Source organism: Pleurodeles waltl, chromosome 6, assembly GCF_031143425.1.
Source record: "Pleurodeles waltl isolate 20211129_DDA chromosome 6, aPleWal1.hap1.20221129, whole genome shotgun sequence".
NCBI classification, from domain to species: Eukaryota; Metazoa; Chordata; class Amphibia; order Caudata; family Salamandridae; genus Pleurodeles; species Pleurodeles waltl.
The window spans coordinates 226,278,990-226,299,909 of NC_090445.1; positions in this window are offsets into that span (position 1 = coordinate 226,278,990).

Below are 20,920 nucleotides of genomic sequence, written 5' to 3' on the forward strand. Positions count from 1 at the left end.
GGGGTGTGCTGACTCTTACGCGATCTCTACCGCGCTGGGCTTCATGGGAGGTGTAGTCCCTAATGACTACAATCTCCCGATCGGCCCTGTAGGCGCCGGCTAGCACCTGACACCTAAGCGGTTTCAGCTCTCCTTGGGGGAAGATGGGCCTAATAGAAATATGCCGATCTGCCCGCAAAGGGGGCAGAAATGGCCTAAAATAAAATTGCCCTCCTGAGAGCAACCCCTGCCTAAGGAGTTGCTCCACATCTGTAAAATATAAAATCAAAAAAATCCCTGGTGTCTAGTGGTTTCTGCCCCCCTTGGGGAATATTGGCCTAAGACAGATAGGCAGATCTGCCCCCAAGGTGGGCAGAAATGGCCTAATATAAAATTGCTCCCCAGGGGAGCGACCCCTTGTCTAATAAAACCACACACTCCACAGCTCACCTTGGAACACCATTACAGTATCTCTCTGAAAGAAAATATCTTTGCTATTAAAAAACTTCAAGTGACTCCTTTGGTTAAAGTCAATGCAGGTTTTCAATCCCCTTTATGTTTACAGATTTACCAGTTGCCCACGTTTGAAATGCGTGCGGCGTCCCGAGCTGCTTCTAACGGCCCAATGAGGTGCCGTGACGCAGCTCGGGAACAGGTAACTAGAAGGGCAGTGACACAAAAGAAAGTTAGTGAAAGAGGAAAGCCTGAGATTATATATATATAATCGGCACGAGTACTGACCTTAAAGAAGGGGTAGCGCCGCTCCGACGAGTTTGTAACGCGGTACTGCTGCTCCGACCGCAATCCGTCGTGCCCCTGGCGATGCGACCGTTAAAATGAAAAACGCGCATGCGCATGCGCGTCATCCGCGATAAAAATTCAAAGCGCGCATGCGCTTCCGAAGTGCCCGTTGAGGGGAGCAGTTTAAGACGGCGAAATTGAAAAATCGCCGGTGCGCATGCGCACAGTTCTGCGCATGCGCACATAATAGAGCCGACCCGATTCGGACGGGGAGCGGCTAAAGATAGAACACCTGCAACAGGAAATGCCCCAAAACACTACGTGGACACATCATAGTTATCAAATACAAAACTACCTTTTTTGTGGGTGGGAGGCACCTGCGTTTTTAATCCTGGGTTCAGCAGCCATCTAGGGAAACCTACCAAACCCAGACATTTCTGAAAGCTAGGGAGGGAGTTCAGGGAGGTGTGATTTGTGTGGATCCCCCAATGTTTTCTTAATCAGAATACTCAGCAAACCTCAAATTTAGCTAAAAAATCTGCACCAGCACAAATTTCCCACCACCCAACATTCCCCTCAGTCTCCTAATAAAAATGATACCTCACCTGTGTAGGTGGGCCAAGTGCCTGTGACAGGGAAGAGCCGAAAACATGTTGAAATTGAGGGGAACCAAAGCGGGTCCAAAAGGGCAGTTTGAAAAAAAAACATTTTTGGCTGACAAGTGGGGCAGAATTTCTATCAGTATAGATGCAACAATGCTGGGTGATACGAATGTTGTGGATTCCTGCAGATTCCAGAAGGTTCCATCACAAAAAATGTGGGGAAAATGTGTGATTTCAAGCAAAGTTGGAGGCTTGCAGGGCATTGTGGGTAAAAAAAATGGTACGGGTGCAAATGAAGTACACCACCCTGGACTCACCCGGATGTTTAGTTTTCAGATGCATCTAGGTCTCATAGATTTTTCTACATGGCAGTGTCCCAAAGTCCAAAAAGTGCAGCCCTCACCATTCCAATTGGGACAATTGTGAGTGTTAGACAAGCTCTCATGCACCAAATATAAAACCAAAACCATACCCCCCCCCCTCTTTTTAAAAAAAAATCTTCCCTGTTGTCTAGTGGGCTTTCTGCCCATCTTGAGGGCAGATGGGTCTTACACAAATAGGCCGGTCTGCCCCCCAGGGGAGAAGAAATGGACAATAGTAATGTGCTTCCATGGGGAGCGACCCTTGCCCAAGGGGCTGCCCCCCAATCAAAGCACACATACCAATCCCTGGTGCCTAAGTGGTTTCAGCTCTCCTTGGGGGAAGATGGGCCTAATAGAAATATGCCGATCTGCCCGCAAAGGGGGCAGAAATGGCCTAAAATAAAATTGCCCTCCTGAGAGCAACCCCTGCCTAAGGAGTTGCTCCACATCTGTAAAATATCAAATCAAAAAAATCCCTGGTGTCTAGTGGTTTCTGCCCCCCTTGGGGAATATTGGCCTAAGACAGATAGGCAGATCTGCCCCCAAGGTGGGCAGAAATGGCCTAATATAAAATTGCTCCCCAGGGGAGCGACCCTTGCCTAAGGAGTTGCTCCCCATCTGTAAAATATAAAATCAAAAAATCCCTGGTGTCTAGTGGTTTCTACCCCCCTTGAGGGCAGACCAGCCTAATTAAAATAAGCCAATCTGCCCCGTAGGGGGGCAGAAATGGCCTAAAATACATCCTCCCCCAGGGGAGAGACCCTTGCCTAAGGGCTCAGTCCCCTTATGAAATTATAGGGAAAAAAAATCCCTGGTGTCTAGTGATTTCTGCTCCCCTTGGGGATAGATTGGCCTGATACAAATAGGCCGATCTGCCCCTATGGGGTCAGAAATGTCCTAAAATAAATTTGGCCCCCAGGGGAGCGACCCTTGTCTAGAGGTTTCTGCCCCCCTTGGGGGCAGATGGGCCTAATTAATATAGGCTGATCTGCCCCCAAGGGGGGCAGAAATGCCCAAACAATAAAGGCCCTCCTTGGGGAGCAATCCTTGCCTAAGGAGCCGCTCCCCTCATGTCCATTTCATCAAAAAAACAAACTACCTGGTGTCTAGTGCCAGAAAGACATCAAAGGAAAGGAAAAGACCTTCCTTTTCTTTGATGCCTTTCTGCTCTCCCCACCCCCGATCGGAAGAGAAATTAAAACATTTCTCTTCCGATCGCGCTGGAAGCTCATGGGGGCGACTTCTGATCAGCACGATCGGCGACTTCTGATGAGGTCGGGAGGATCCGGTGGAAGGGGAAGCATAAAATGTGTATGTTCCATAAATTTAATTCAATTTTTTTAATGGGGGTTCTTGTACATTTTTGTGCTGTTTACTAGTACATCTGTGTAAGATATGTTTTTTTTCTATTGTATGGCCTAGACATGCTAGGTTGACACAACAAATACACTTGGACTTGAAATACTTATATACTATCTGTGTAATAACCTCTATACATTGTAATCATAAATATAGGCGAGGGTATATATTTTAACCATAAATAACATATACATTTGTTAGCCATAAAAAGAAGACTATGGCCCTCATTACGACCATGGCGGTCCGAAGACCGCTAGGGCCACGGTGGCGGTGTCACCGCCGACGGGCCGGTGGTGAAGACCACAACATTACGAGTGTGGTGGTTTGGCTTCTGCCAAACGGCCACATCTCCGCTGGTACCGCCAGATCGGTAGGGCAGCTGGGCCAGGGGCCAGCACCTCGGGCTGGCTGTCCACTGCAGACCGCTGGTGGAATAATGAGTCAGCTTTCCGCAGCGGTAGCACCACCACGAAAACCCTTGCGGAAAGGCTGCCAACGACAGGAAATTCCTTTTCTGTTGCCGGAAGACGACTCCCCCAACCTCAGTTACATACAATATCCCACCCCCCTTTCTGTGACATCACCCCCCTCCCTCACCTCTTTCCATGACAGCAACACCCTACCCGCATACATGCACACACACCCACACGCACCCACACGCACCACACATACACGCATTCACCAACACTTACATGCATTCAACAGCATGCATACATACGCTCATTCACCAGCACGCATACATACACTCATTCACCAACACGCCTCCATACACACTAAAAGACGCATACATGCACGCATTCACTAACACGCATACATACACTCATCCACTCGCACCAACAGACAACCATTCACACACACATTACAATATGCACTCACTTCAACACTCACACATGCACACACACTTACATTCACACACACCTACACACACACACATTCACACACGCAGATATACACCCCCTCACACACGCATACACATACGCAGACATACACCCACTCACTCACGCACACACACACACACACACGCAGACATACACCTACTCACACACGCACACACAACACCTCCCACCCTCTCCCCTGTCGGACGATCGGCTTACCGTGTCCGGCAAGGAGGTCGTCCACCAAGAAACGGGACCTGGCGCTTCCACCGCCAGCAGCACCCCGCCATCAGGACACCGCCACGCTGTATTACTGCTCGTAACTGTAAACTGCCAAACTGTGGCAGAAATCCTTCAGTACTCTTCATATAGCGGTCGGAAAATAGACCGCTGAAGTGTGTAATAGACCACCGAAGTCATAATGAGGGCCTATATATATTTATATTCATAAGTAATAAGTGCACTTGTACAAACAAAATGCACATTTCTGAAACCCATGTATATGCACCATTGGTGTCTTGTGCATACTATTGTTGTACATTTTTGTATTTTGAATGTGGTAGTCATGTAGGGAATAGCCAGCTTGAGTAATCCTCTTAAGATGAGATGGTTATCTTTGGATCTTATGTTTGGGGGTTATGACTTCCATAGTTTGGGACCTTGAAGGGAGAAAGATGTTCTACACTTATTTTCTTTCCTTGTATCCTGGGAGTTTGAGGTTGGGTGCCAGACTGGATAGGAGATGTCTTTGTTGTCTGTATTTTGTGATTTTCATCCTGATTAAAAGTGGTCCTGTTGGTGACACTAAGCAACTTGAAAGTGGATCTTCTGACAACCAGCGACCAATGTAGAGCCTGTAAGCAAGAGGAAGAGATGTGTGCGTGTGCTTTCTATATATGAGTATTCTAGCAGCAGAGTTATGAATTTGTTGTAGTCTTTTCATAAATGATAGAGGTAATTCATTGGTATAATGAAGTACAGACAGTAGAAAGAGAGATAGTAGCTTGGACCTTGTGTGGAAATCCTAGGTGGGGGAAGATGCATTGCAAAGTTTTCATAGTAATGAAGCTTGATCTTGCTAATTTATTCACTTAGGCATTCATTATTAGCATAGAGCTTATGGTTATGCTGAGGTTTCTTAATTCCTTGGTTACCTTAGAAGGTGGTCCCAGATCTTCAGGCCAGATGGAGAGTGGGTCATAAGTTTACCAATCACCACAGGTTGTATTTCAGTTATGAACGCAATCAATGTGAGATGGCTTCATGTTATCCATGGATCAATGGCTCAGAGGCAATTTAAGAAGTATTTGTGTGTCATCTGCATAGTTATATCAGGTGAGCTGAAATTCATTGATCATTACTGATAATAACTTCATGTTGATATTGAAAAGCTGGGGTGAGATGATAGAGCCTTGAGGGACCCCTTCTTTTATGATGTCAAGTTTGGATGAGATAGAAGGGGTATGAATGGCATTTGTTCTGATTGAAGATAGGATCTGATCCGGTCAAGAGCAGTCCCCTCTATGCCAGCTTCATGGAGTCTTTGAATTAGAGTGTCGAAGACAGCTGAAAGGTCCATGAGAAGTAGTGCAGTGACCCCATTGTTGTCTACTGTGTTTGTAAGGTAATCCCAGATGGTGATTAGAACAAATTCTATGCCTCCTCTTGTAGACAATCCTGTTTGGAAGTCTCAAAGTATGGAGTTATTGTCAATAAATTAGAGACATCTGGGTGATTGCTGCTCTTTCTTTTAGTTTGCCAAGGAATGGTCTTTTTGCAATATGTTGTAGTTGTTTGAGTCTTGAGGGTCCAGGTTTGTTTTCTCTAATAAAGAGTGTCTGTATGTCTTTTTTAAGTCTCCAGGAAAAACCCATACTGTCAAAGATGTTTGTTCTGACTGGAGTGGCAGCAAAGGTTGTTAAAGGGATGTTCTTGAAGATTTGTGGTGGACAAGGGTAAGAGGGTAAGTTGACTGGCCTGCTTGTTTGGACAAGGTCCATAAAATCATTTTCTAAAAGTTGTTTGAAGGAATGCTGAGGTTGGGTTAACCTACCTTTGGGGGTGTGATTGTTGGAAAAGGGATGGTGCTGGTAGTTTTCATTTGTTTAAATAGCAATCTATTATGTCTGCTTTGATTGTGTAATGTTTGCCAGTTTATCAGGAAATTAGTGGGAAAAAGGATGGTTTCCTTCTGTGCATTTAGGTTTATGAAAGTCTGTGAGAATTTCATAAAAAAGTTTATTTTTCTTCTGAATGCTCTCTGAATAATAGATTTTTTACCTTTTTTGATAGATGACGGGTATAGTCTGTTGTGTTTATGTAGGCGATGTAACAAGTAATACTTAGATCAACATATGCTTTTTCTCTGATGTGATTTGTATAATCATGTTTATATGTTGTGATATGAGTGATCATAATAAATAGAGACCCATAGGCATGTAGTCAAATACTGGTATTTGTACTGCTGTGGTATAAAGATGAATTTAGCTCATCTAACTGTGGATGTGTTCAGGGAGGGGAGGAGATAGTAATGCACGTTATGCTGCTATGCTCTTTTCATTTGGGATTAGAAAAGAATATCTCTACCTGCTCTTTGTAGCACACTCGATAAGAAGCTGTAAGGATGCTTTCCCCTTTGTGTACGCGCACGGACTTTGAGAAAGTTGTCACCTGAGTATCCGAATATATATGGTGCATGGAGAATAATTAGGCAACGTCATCAGTAGGGGAATAGCAGAGTTTTTGTTGGATAGACAGTGGTAAATATTTGGATCGCTGGAACCATACATAAAATATTTAAATTTTGCCAGGCAAACAAAGGTCTTAGGGTCCCTATAGGCAACGCCGTTAAGTATAATCTAGCAGGGGATTGGGGGAATATGAGGTAACATTAAGGTTCGTAAAAATTGATTGTCATAGAGGGAGGGTCAAAACTGATACACTTGCACTTGTGTCATTGAATAGTATGAGGCTATGCAAACTTGGATGAGTTTTACCCCTATTTAGGCACAAAGGGTCATCTAACGCTCATGGATTAGCATTTCTGGCCATAAATAGCAGGGCCGTGCAAAGCACTTTTAAGCTGCAATAACTTTTCAACTGGTCAGATGCCATTTTAGTGAGGTCCGATATGGGTTAATGCAATAAAGTGTCCCCAGGTTCCATGAATCCAGTATTAAAGGTCTGCTGGGATGTTCCATTAAAATGTCTCTGATGTTTTTAATGCTTCTGAAATTAACAAAAGCAATCATGCACTTGCACTTTTTTCTGGCAGTGGGGTTTTCTTTTAACCACCCTCTGCTGTCAGGCCTTTCCCCCTCAGGTGGCAAGCCTTTTTTTGGCTATTTGGAGCAATCCTCGCTTAGGCCCTCATAACCTTTTGTCCACATAAGCTAGCCACGCCAAATTTGCGACCTTTTTTTCCAACATCGTAGGGGTTCTAAAAGTACCAAGAGTTTGTGGGTTGCCCTGGAGGAGACCAAGAAATGAGACAAAATACAGCAAAACTTTTGTTTGTTTGAGAAAAATGGGGGAAAAAGTGCTGCAGATGAAACCATGTGTTTTTTCTCTCCTGAAAATGGCATCAACAAAGAGTTTGTGGTGCTAAAATCACCATCTTCCCAGCCTTCAGGAACAGGCAGACTTGCAACAGAAATCCACATTTTTCAACACAATTTTGGCATTTTACTGGGACATCCCCCATTTTTACTATTATTTGTGGTTTCAGCCTCCTTCCAGTTAGTGACAGAAATGGCTATAAAACCAATGCTGGATCCCAGACAGCTAAACATTTCTGAAAAGTAGACAACATTCTGAATTCAGCAATGGGTCATTTGTGTAGATACTTCAAGGTTTTCCAACAGAAAGTAACAGCTGAAATACAAAAATATTGACATTGAGGTGAAATAAAGAGCCATTTCGGTCCATGTTTTATTCTATAACTTTTTCCAGCGGTGGCAGATTTTTTAAAGCAATATATAATTACATCTGCTGGACTCTTCTGGTTGCGGGGATATATAGGGATTGTAGGTTCATCAAGAACCCTAGGTACCCAGAGCCAATAAATGAGCTGCACCTTGCAATGGGTTTTCATTGTATACTGGGTGTACAGCGATTCATTTGGTGAAATATAAAGAGTGAAAAATAGATATCAAGGAAACCTTTGTATTTCCAAAATGGGTACAAGATAAGGTTTTGAGAAGCAGAGGTTATTTGTACATCTCTGAAAGTCGGGGTGCCCATACTAGCATGTGAATTACAGGGCATTTCTCAAATAGACTTCTTATTACACACTGTCTCACATCTGGAAGGAAACAAATGTAGAGAAAGAGAAGGGGCAATAACACTTGTTCTTCTTATCTGGGCTCCCCCAATTCTCCTGATAAAAATGGTACCTCACTTGTGTGGGTAGGCCTAGAGCTCACGACAGGAAACGCCCCAAAACACAACGTGGACACATCACATTTTCCCAAAGAATACTGACCGTTTTTTTTGCAAAGTGCCTAGCTGTGGGTTTTGGCCTCTAGCTCAGCTGGCACATAGGGGAACCTAGCAAACCTATGCATTTGTGAAAACTAGACACGTATGGGAATTCAGAATGGGGTGACATGTGGGGCTCTCACCAGGTTCTGTTACCCAGAATCCTTTACACACCTCAAAATGTGGCAAAAAAAACACTTTTTCCTCACATTTTGGTGATAGAAAGTTCTGGCATCTGAGAAGTGCCACAGATTTCCTTCCACCCAGCATTCCTCCAAGTCTCTCAATAAAAAGGGTACCTCACTTGTGTTGGTAGGCCTAGTGCCCACGACAGGAAATGCCCCAAAACGCAACATGGACACATCAAGTTTTTACATTGAAAACTGACGTGTTTTTTGGAAAGTGCCTAGCTGTGGATTTTCGTCTCTAGCTCAGCCGGCACCTAGAAAAACCGACCAAACCTGTACATTTTTGGAAACTGGACACCTAGGGTAACCCAGGGTTGGGGGAATCTGTGGCACTCTCACCAGGTTCCGTTACCCAAAATCCTTAGCAAACCTCAAAATTGGGCCAAAAAACACTTTTTCCTCACATTTAGGTGCTGCGAAGTTCTGGAATCTGAGAGTAGCCACAAACTTCCTTCTACCCAACATTTCCCCACATCTCCCGATAAAAATGGTACCTCACTTGTGTGGCTAGGCCTAGTGCCTGCAACAGGAAATGCCCCAAAACACTACGTGGACACATCATAGTTATCAAATACAAAACTACCTGTTTTTGTGGGTGGGAGGCACCTGCGTTTTTAATCCTGGGTTCAGCAGCCATCTAGGGAAACCTACCAAACCCAGACATTTCTGAAAACTAGGGAGGGAGTTCAGGGAGGTGTGACTTGTGTGGATCCCCCAATGTTTTCTTAATCAGAATACTCAGCAAACCTCAAATTTAGCTAAATAATCTGCACCGGCACAAATTTCCCACCACCCAACATTCCCCTCAGTCTCCCAATAAAAATTATACCTCACCTGTGTAGGTGGGCCAAGTACCTGTGACAGGGAAGAGCCGAAAACATGTCGAAATTGAGGGGGAACCAAAGTGGGTCCAAAAGGGCAGTTTGAAAAAAAAATCATTTTTGGCTGACAAGTGGGGCAGAATTTCTATCAGTATAGATGCAACAATGCTGGGTGATAGGAATTTTGTGGATTCCTGCAGATTCCGGAAGGTTCCATCACAAAAAATGTGTGATTTCAAGCAAAGTTGTAGGCTTGAAGGGCATTGTGGGTAAAAAAATGGTACGGGTGCATATGAAGTACACCACCCTGGACTCACCCGGATGTTTAGTTTTCAGATGCATCTAGGTCTCATAGATTTTTCTACATGGCAGTGTCCCAAAGTCCAAAAAGTGCAGCCCTCACCATTCCAATTGGGACGATTGTGAGTGTTAGCCAAGCTCTCATGCACCAAATATAAAACCAAAACCATACCCCCCCCCCTCTTTTTTTTAAACAAATCTTCCCTGTTGTCTAGTGGGCTTTCTGCCCCTCTTGAGGGCAGATGGGTCTTACACAAATAGGCCGGTCTGCCCCCCAGGGGAGAAGAAATGGACAATAATAATGTGCCTCCATGGGGAGGGACCTTGCCCAAGGGGCTGTCCCCCAATCAAAGCACACATACCAATCCCTGGTGCCTAAGTGGTTTCAGCTCTCCTTGGGGGAAGATGGGCCTAATAGAAATATGCCGATCTGCCCGCAAAGGGGGCAGAAATGGAATAAAATAAAATTGCCCTCCTGAGAGCAACCCCTGCCTAAGGAGTTGCTCCACATCTGTAAAATATAAAATCAAAAAAATCCCTGGTGTCTAGTAGTTTCTGCCCCCCTTGGGGAATATTGGCCTAAGACAGATAGGCAGATCTGCCCCCAAGGTGGGCAGAAATGGCCTAGTATAAAATTTCTCCCCAGGGGAGCGACCCTTGCCTAAGGAGTTGCTCCCCATCTGTAAAATATCAAATAAAAAAATCCCCGGTGTCTAGTGGTTTCTACCCCCCTTGAGGGCAGACCAGCCTAATTAATATAGGCCAATCTGCCCCATAGGGGTGCAGAAATGGCCTAAAATACATCCTCCCCCAGGGGAGTGACCCTTGCCGAAGGGCTCAGTCCCCTTATGAAATTATAGGGGAAAAAAATCCCTGGTGTCTAGTGATTTCTGCTCCCCTTGGGGATAGATTGGCCTGATACAAATAGGCTGATCTGCCCCTATGGGGTCAGAAATGTCCTAAAATAAATTTGGCCCCCAGGGCAGCGACCCTTGTCTAGAGGTTTCTTCCCCCCTTGGGGGCAGATGGGCCTAATTAATATAGGCTGATCTGCCCCCAAGGGGGGCAGAAATGCCCAAACAATAAAGGCCCTCCTTGGGGAGCAATCCTTGCCTAAGGAGCCGCTCCCCTCATGTCCATTTCATCAAAAAAACAAACTACCTGGTGTCTAGTGCCAGAAAGACATCAAAGGAAAGGAAAAGACCTTCCTTTTCTTTGATGCCTCTCTGCTCTGCCCACCCCCGATCTCTCTTCCGATCGCACTGGAAGCTCATGGGGGCGACTTCTGTGCAGCGCGATCAGCGACTTCTGATGAGGTCAGCGTGCAGTTGCGTGCTGTCATTATCAGACGTCACTGGAGGGGTCGGGAGGATCCGGTGGAAGGGGAATCATAAAATCTGTATGTTCCATAAATTTAATAAAAAATTTAAATGGGGGTTCTTGTACATTTTTGTGCTGTTTACTAGTACTTCTGTGTAAGATATGTTTTTTTTTTCTATTGTATGGCCTAGACATGCTAGGTTGACACAACAAATATACTTGGACTTGAAATACTTATATACTATCTATGTAATAACCTCTATACATTGTAATCATAAATATAGCGAGGGTACATATTTTGACCATAAATAACATATACATTTGTTAGCCATAAAAAGAAGACTATGGCCCTCATTACGACCATGGCGGTCCGAAGACCGCTAGGGCTATGGTGGCGGTGTCACCGCCGACGGGCCGGTGGTGAAGACCGCCACATTACGAGTGTGGTGGTTTGGCTTCTGCCAAACGGCCACATCTCCGAAGGGTACCGCCAGAGCGGTAGGACAGCTGGGCCAGGGGCCAGCACCTCGGGCTGGCTGTCCACTGCAGACCGCTGGTGGAATAATGAGTCAGCTTTCCGCAGCGTTAGCACCACCACGAAAACCCTTGCGGAAAGGCTGCCAGCGACAGGAAATTCCTTTTCTGTTGCCGGAAGACGACTCCCCCAACCTCAGTTACATACAATACCCCACCCCCCTTTCTGTGACAGCACCCCCCTCCCTCACCTCTTTCCATGACAGCAACATCCTACCCGCATACATGCACACACACCCACACGCACCACACATACACGCATTCACCAACATTTACATGCATTCAACAGCATGCATACATACGCTCATTCACCAGCACGCATACAGACACTCATTCACCAACACGCCTACATACACTCATTCACCAAGACGCATACATGCACGCATTCACTAACACGAATACATACACTCATCCACTCGCACCAACAACCATTCACACAAACATTACAATATGCACTCACTTCAACACTCACACATGCACACACACTTACATTCACACACACACATACACACACACACATTCACACATGCAGATATACACCCCCTCACACATGCAGACACATACACACGCAGACATACACCTACTCACACACGCACACACAACACCACCCACCCTCTCCCCTGTCGGACGATTGGCTTACCGTGTCCGGTGAGGAGGTTGTCCACCAAGAAACGGGACCTGGCGCTTCCACCGCCGGCAGCACCCCGCCATCAGGACACCGCCACGCTGTATTACTGCTCGTAACTGTAAACTGCCAAACTGTGGCAGAAATCCTTCAGTACTCTTCATTTAGCGGTCGGAAGATAGACCGCCGAAATGTGTAATAGACCACCGAAGTCATAATGAGGGCCTATATATATTTATATTCATAAGTAATAAGTGCACTTGTACAAACAAAATGCACATTTCTGAAACCCATGTATATGCACCATTGGTGTCTTGTGCATACTATTGTTGTACATTTTTGTATTTTGAATGTGGTAGTCATGTAGGGAATAGCCAGCTTGAGTAATCCTCTTAAGATGAGATGGTTATCTTTGGATCTTATGTTTGGGGGTTATGACTTTCATAGTTTGGGACCTTGAAGGGAGGAAGATGTTCCCAGACTGGATAGGAGATGTCTTTGTTGTCTGTATTTTGTGATTTTCATCCTGATTAAAAGTGGTCCTGTTGGTGACACAAAGCAACTTGAAAGTGGATCTTCTGACAACCAGCGACCAATGTAGAGCCTGTAAGCAAGAGGGAGAGATGTGTGCCTGTGCCTTCTATATATGAGTATTCTAGCAGCAGAGTTTTGAATTTGTTGTAGTCTTTTCATAAATGATAGAGGTAATTCATTGGTATAATGAAGTACAGACAGTACAAGAGAGATAGTAGCTTGGACCTTGTGTGGAAATCCTAGGTGGAGGAAGATGCATTGCAAAGTTTTCATAGTAATGAAGCTTGATCTTGCTAACTTATTCACTTAGGCATTCATTATTAGCATAGAGCTTATGGTTATGCTGAGGTTTCTAAATTCCTTGGTTACCTTTGAAGGTGGTCCCAGATCTTCAGGCCAGATGGAGAGTGGGTCATAAGTTTACCAATCACCACAGGTTGTATTTCAGTTATGAACGCAATCAATGTGAGATGGCTTCATGTTATCCATGGATCAATGGCTCAGAGGCAATTTAAGAAGTATTTGTGTGTCATCTGCACAGTTATATCAGGTGAGCTGAAATTCATTGATCATTACTGATAATAACTTCATGTTGATATTGAAAAGCTGGGGTGAGATGATAGAGCCTTGAGGGACCCCTTCTTTTATGATGTCAAGTTTGGATGAGATAGAAGGGGTATGAATGACATTTGTTCTGATTGAAGATAGGATCTGATCCGGTCAAGAGCAGTCCCCTCTATGCCGGCTTCATGGAGTCTTTGAATTAGAGTGTCGAAGACAGCTGAAAGGTCCATGAGAAGTAGTGCAGTGACCCCATTGTTGTCTACTGTGTTTGTAAGGTAATCCCAGATGGTGATTAGAGCAAATTCTATGCCTCCTCTTGTAGACAATCCTGTTTGGAAGTCTCAAAGTATGGAGTTATTGTCAATAAATTAGAGACATCTGGGTGATTGCTGCTCTTTCTTTTAGTTTGCCAAGGAATGGTCCTTTTGCAATATGTTGTAGTTGTTTGAGTCTTGAGGGTCCAGGTTTGTTTTCTCTAATAAAGAGTGTCTGTATGTCTTTTTTAAGTCTCCAGGAAAAACCCATACTGTCAAAGATGATTGTTCTGACTGGAGTGGCAGCAAAGGTTGTTAAAGGGATGTTCTTGAAGATTTGTGGTGGACAAAGGTCAGAGGCTAAGTTGACTGGCCTGCTTGTTTGGACAAGGTCCATAAAATCAGTTTCTAAAAGTTGTTTGAAGGAATGCTGAGGTTGGGTTAACCTACCTTTGGGGGTGTGATTGTTGGAAAAGGGATGGTGCTGGTAGTTTTCTTTTGTTTAAATAGCAATCTATTATGTCTGCTTTGATTGTGTAATGTTTGCCAGTTTATCAGGAAATTAGTGGGAAAAAGGATGGTTTCCTTCTGTGCATTTAGGTTTATGAAAGTCTGTGAGAATTTCATAAAAAAGTTTATTTTTCGTTCTGAATTCTCTCTGAATAGTAGATTTTTTACCTTTTTTGATAGATGACGGGTATAGTCTGTTGTGTTTATGTAGGCGATGTAACAAGTAATACTTAGATCAACATATGCTTTTTCTCTGATATGATTTGTATAATCATGTTTATATGTTGTGATATGAGTGATCATAATAAATAGAGACCCATAGGCATGTAGTCAACTACTGGTATTTGTTCTGCTGTGGTATAAAGATGAATTTAGCTCATCTAACTGTGGATGTGTTCAGGGAGGGGAGGAGATTGTAATGCACGTTATGCTGCTATGCTCTTTTCATTTGGGATTAGAAAAGAATATCTCTACCTGCTCTTTGTAGCACACTCGATAAGAAGCTGTAAGGATGCTTTCCCCTTTGTGTACGCGCACGGACTTTGAGAAAGTTGTCACCCGAGTATCCGAATATATATGGTGCATGGAGAATAATTAGACAACATCATCAGTAGGGGTATAGCAGAGTTTTTGTTGGATAGACAGTGGTAAATATTTGAATCGCTGGAACCATACATAAAATATTTTAATTTTGCCAGGCAAACAAAGGTCTTAGGGTCCCTATAGCCAACGCTGTTAAGTATAATCTAGCAGGGGATTGGGGGAATATGAGATAACATTAAGGTTCGTAAAAATTGATTGTCATAGAGGGAGGGTCAAAACTGATACACTTGTGTCATTGAATAGTATGAGGCTATGCAAACTTGGATGAGTTTTACCCCTATTTAGGCACAAAGGGTCATCTAAGGCTCATGGATTAGCATTTCTGGCCATAAATAGCAGGGCCGTGCAAAGCACTTTTAAGCTGCAATAACTTTTCAACTGGTCAGATGCCATTTTAGTCAGGTCCGATATGGGTTAATGCAATAAAGTGTCCCTAGGTTCCATGAATCCAGTATTAAAGGTCTGCTGGGATGTTCCATTAAAATGTCTCTGATGTTTTAAATGCTTCTGAAATTAACAAAAGCAATCATGCACTTGCACTTTTTTCTGGCAGTGGGGTTTTCTTTTAACCCCCCTCTGCTGTCAGGCCTTTTCCCCCTCAGGTGGCAAGCCTTTTTTTGACCATTTGGAGCAGTCCTCGCTTAGGCCCTCATAACCTTTTGTCCACATAAGCTAGCCACGCCAAATTTGCGTCCTTTTTTTCCAACATCGTAGGGGTTCTAAAGGTACCAAGAGTTTGTGGGTTGCCCTGGAGGAGACCAAGAAATGAGACAAAATACAGCAAACATTTTGTTTGTTTGCGAAAAATGGGAAAAAAGTGCTGCAGATGAAACCATGTGTTTTTTTTTCTCCTGAAAATGGCATCAACAAAGAGTTTGTGGTGCTAAAATCACCATCTTCCCAGCTTTCAGGAACAGGCAGACTTGAATCAGAAAGCCACATTTTTCAACACAATTTTGGCATTTTACTGGGACATCCCCCATTTTTACTATTATTTGTGGTTTCAGCCTCCTTCCAGTTAGTGACAGAAATGGCTATAAAACCAATGCTGGATCCCAGACAGCTAAACATTTCTGGAAAGTAGACAACATTCTGAATTCAGCAATGGGTCATTTGTGTAGATACTTCAAGGTTTTCCTACAGAAAGTAATAGCTGAAATACAAAAATATTGACATTGAGGTGAAAAAAAGAGCCATTTCTGTCCATGTTTTATTCTATAACTTTTTCCAGCGGTGGCAGATTTTTTAAAGCAATATATAATTACGTCTGCTGGACTCTTCTGGTTGCGGGGATATATAGGGATTGTAGGTTCATCAAGAACCCTAGGTACCCAGAGCCAATAAATGAGCTGCACCTTGCAATGGGTTTTCATTGTATACTGGGTGTACAGCGATTCATTTGGTGAAATATAAAGAGTGAAAAATAGATATGAAGGAAACCTTTGTATTTCCAAAATGGGTACAAGATAAGGTTTTGAGAAGCAGAGGTTATTTGTACATCTCTGAAAGTCGGGGTGCCCATACTAGCATGTGAATTACAGGGCATTTCTCAAATAGACTTCTTAATACACACTGTCTCACATCTGGAAGGAAACAAATGTAGAGAAAGAGAAGGGGCAATAACACTTGTTCTTCTTATCTGGGCTCCCCCAATTCTCCTGATACAAATGGTACCTCACTTGTGTGGTTAGGCCTAGAGCTCACGACAGGAAACGCCCCAAAACACAACGTGGACACATCACATTTTCCCAAAGAATTCTGACAGTTTTTTTTGCAAAGTGCCTAGCTGTGGGTTTCGGCCTCTAGCTCAGCTGGCACATAGGGGAACCTAGCAAACCTATGCATTTGTGAAAACTAGACACCTATGGAAATTCAGAATGGGGTGACATGTGGGGCTCTCACCAGGTTCTGTTACCCAGAATCCTTTGCACACCTCAAAATGTGGCAAAAAAAACACTTTTTCCTCACATTTTGGTGATAGAAAGTTCTGGCATCTGAGAAGAGCCACAGATTTCCTTCCACCCAGCATTCCTCCAAGTCGCTCAATAAAAAGGGTACCTCACTTGTGTTGGTAGGCCTAGTGCCCACGACAGGAAATGCCCCAAAACGCAACATGGACACATCAAGTTTTTACATTGAAAACTGACTAGCTCAGCCGGCACCTAGAAAAACCTACCAAACCTGTGCATTTTTGGAAACTGGACACCTAGGGGAACCCAGGGTTGGGGGAATCTGTGGCACTCTCACCAGGTTCCGTTACCCAAAATCCTTAGCAAACCTCAAAATTTGGCAAAAAAACACTTTTTCCTCACATTTCGGTGCTGCAAAGTTGTGGAATCTGAGAGTAGCCACAAACTTCTTTCTACCCAACATTTCCCCACATCTCCCGATAAAAATGGTACCTCACTTGTGTGGCTAGGCCTAGTGCCTACAACAGGAAATGCCCCAAAACACTACGTGGACACATCATAGTTATCAAATACAAAACTACCTGTTTTTGTGGGTGGGAGGCACCTGCGTTTTTAATCCTGGGTTCAGCAGCCATCTAGGGAAACCTACCAAACCCAGACATTTCTGAAAACTAGGGAGGGAGTTCAGGGAGGTGTGACTTGTGTGGATCCCCCAATGTTTTCTTAATCAGAATACTCAGCAAACCTCAAATTTAGCTACAAAATCAAATTTTCCCCACATTTCTGTGTGGGATCACTGCACCGGCACAAATTTCCCACCACCCAACATTCCTCTCATTCTCCCAATAAAAATGATACCTCACCTGTGTAGGTGGGCCAAGTGCCTGTGACAGGGAAGAGCCGAAAACATCTCGAAATTGAGGGGGAACCAAAGCGGGTCCAAAAGGGCAGTTTGAAAAAAAAACATTTTTGGCTGACAAGTGGGGCAGAATTTCTACCAGTATAGATGCAACAATGCTGGGTGATAGGAATTTTGTTGATTCCTGCAGATTCCGGAAGGTTCCATCACAAAAAATATGGGGAAAATGTGTGATTTCAAGCAAAGTTGGAGGCTTGCAGGGCATTGTGGGTAAAAAAAATGGTACCGGTGCATATGAAGCACACCACCCTGGACTCACCCGGATGTTTAGTTTTCAGATGCATCTAGTTCTCATAGATTTTTCTACATGGCAGTGTCTCAAAGTCCAAAAAGTGCAGCCCTCACCATTCCAATTGGGACGACTGTGAGTGTTAGCCAAGCTCTCATGCACCAAATATAAAACCAAAACCATCCCCCCCCCTCTTTTTTTGAAAAAAATCTTCCCTGTTGTCTAGTGGGCTTTCTGCCCCTCTTGAGGGCAGATGGGTCTTACACAAATAGGCCGGTCTGCCCCCCAGAGAAGAAGAAATGGACAATAGCAATGTGCTCCCATGGGGAGCGACCCTTGCCCAAGGGGCTGCCCCCCAATCAAAGCACACATACCAATCCCTGGTGCCTAAGTGGTTTCAGCTCTCCTTGGGGGAAGATGGGCCTAATAGAAATATGCCGATCTGCCCGCAAAGGGGGCAGAAATGGCCTAAAATAAAATTGCCCTCCTGAGAGCAACCCCTGCCTAAGGAGTTGCTCCACATCTGTAAAATATAAAATCAGAAAAATCCCTGGTGTCTAGTGGTTTCTGCCCCCCTTGGGGAATATTGGCCTAAGACAGATAGGTAGATCTGCCCCCAAGGTGGGCAAAAATGGCCTAATATAAAATTGCTCCCCAGGGGATCGACCCTTGCCTAAGGAGTTGCTCCCCATATGTTAAAATATAAAATCAAAAAAATCCACGGTGTCTAGTGGTTTCTACTCCCCTTGAGGGCAGACCAGCCTAATTAAAATAGGCCAATCTGCCCCGTAGGGGGGCAGAAATGGCCTAAAATACATCCTCCCCCAGGAGAGCGACCCTTGCCTAAGGGCTCAGTCCCCTTATGAAATTATAGGGAAAAAAAATCCCTGGTGTCTAGTGATTTCAGCTCCCCTTGGGGATAGATTGGCCTGATACAAATAGGCCGATCTGCCCCTATGGGGGTCAGAAATGTCCTAAAATAAATTTGGCCTCCAGGGGAGCGACCCTTGTCTAGAGGTTTCTGCCCCCCTCGGGGGCAGATGGGCCTAATTAATATAGGCTGATCTGCCCCCAAGGGGGGCAGAAATGCCCAAACAATAAAGGCCCTCCTTGGGGAGCAATCCTTGCCTAAGGAGCCGCTCCCCTCATGTCCATTTCATCAAAAAAACAAACTACCTGGTGTCTAGTGCCAGAAAGACATCAAAGGAAAGGAAAAGACCTTCCTTTTCTTTGATGCCTCTCTGCTCTCCCCACCCCCGATCGGAAGAGAAATGAAAACATTTCTCTTCTGATCGCGCTGGAAGCTCATGGGGGCGACTTCTGATCAGCGCGATCGGCGACTTCTGATGAGGTCAGCGCGCAATTGCGTGCTGTCATTATCAGACGTCACTGGAGGGGTCGGGAGGATCCGGTGGAAGGGGAAGCATAAAATGAGTATGTTCCATAAATTTAATTCAGTTTTTAAATGGGGGTTCTTGTACATTTTTGTGCTGTTTACTAGTACTTCTGTGTAAGATATGTTTTTTTTTTCTATTGTATGGCCTAGACATGCTAGGTTGACACAACAAATACGCTTGGACTTGAAATACTTATATACTATCTATGTAACAACCTCTATACATTGTAATCATAAATGTAGCGAGGGTATATATTTTAACCATAAATAACATATACATTTGTTAGCCATAAAAAGAAGACTATGGCCCTCATTACGACCATGGCGGTCCGAAGACCGCTAGGGCCACGGTGGCGGTGTCACCGCTGACGGGCCGGTGGTGAAGACCGTCACATTACGAGTGTGGTGGTTTGGCTTCTGCCAAACGGCCACATCTCCGCTGGTACCGCCAGAGCGGTAGGACAGCTGGGCCAGGGGCCAGCACCTCGGGCTGGCTGTTCACTGCAGACCGCTGGTGGAATAATGAGTCAGCTTTCCGCAGCGGTAGCACCACCACGAAAACCCTTGCGGAAAGGCTGCCAGCGACAGGAAATTCCTTTTCTGTTGCCAGAAGACGACTCCCCCAACCTCAGTTACATACAATACCCCACCCCACCTTTCTGTGACAGCACCCCCCTCCCTCATCTCTTTCCATGACAGTAACACCCTACCCGCATACATGCACACACACCCACACCACCACACATACACGCATTCACCAACACTTACATGCATTCAACAGCATGCATACATACGCTCATTCACCAGCACGCATACATACACTCATTCACCAACACGCCTACATACACTCATTCACCAAGACGCATACATGCACGCATTCACTAACACGCATACATACACTCATACACTCGCACCAACAGACAACCATTCACACAAACATTACAATATGCACTCACTTCAACACTCACACATGCACAAACACTTACATTCACACACACATACACACACACACATTCACACACGCAGATATACACCCCCTCACACATGCATATACATACGCAGACATACACCCACTCACTCACACACACACACGCAGGCATACACCTACTCACACATGCACACACAACACCTCCCACCCTCTCCCCTGTCGGACGATCGGCTTACAGTGTCCGGCGAGGAGGTCGTCCACCAAGAAACGGGACCTGGCGCTTCCACCACCGGCAGCACCCCACCATCAGGATACCGCCACGCTGTATTACTGATCGTAACTGTAAACTGCCAAACTGTGGCAGAAATCCTTCAGTACTCTTCATATAGCGGTCGGAAGATAGACCGCCAAAGTGTGTAATAGACCACCGAAGTCATAATGAGGGCCTATATATATTTATATTCATAAGTAATAAGTGCACTTGTACAAACAAAATGCACATTTCTGAGACCCATGTATATGCACCATTGGTGTCTTGTGCATACTATTGTTGTACATTTTTGTATTTTGAATGTGGCAGTCATGTAGGGAATAGCCAGCTTGAGTAATCCTCATAAGATGAGATGGTTATCTTTGGATCTTATGTTTGGGGGTTATGACTTCCATAGTTTGGGACCTTGAAGGGAGAAAGATGTTCCATACTTATTTTCTTTTCTTGTATCCTGGGAGTTTGAGGTTGGGTGCCAGACTGGATAGGAGATGTCTTTGTTGTCTGTATTCTGTGATTTTCATCCTGATTAAAAGTGGTCCTGTTGGTGACACAAAGCAACTTGAAAGTGGATCTTCTGACAACCAGCGACCAATGTAGAGCCTGTAAGCAAGAGGGAG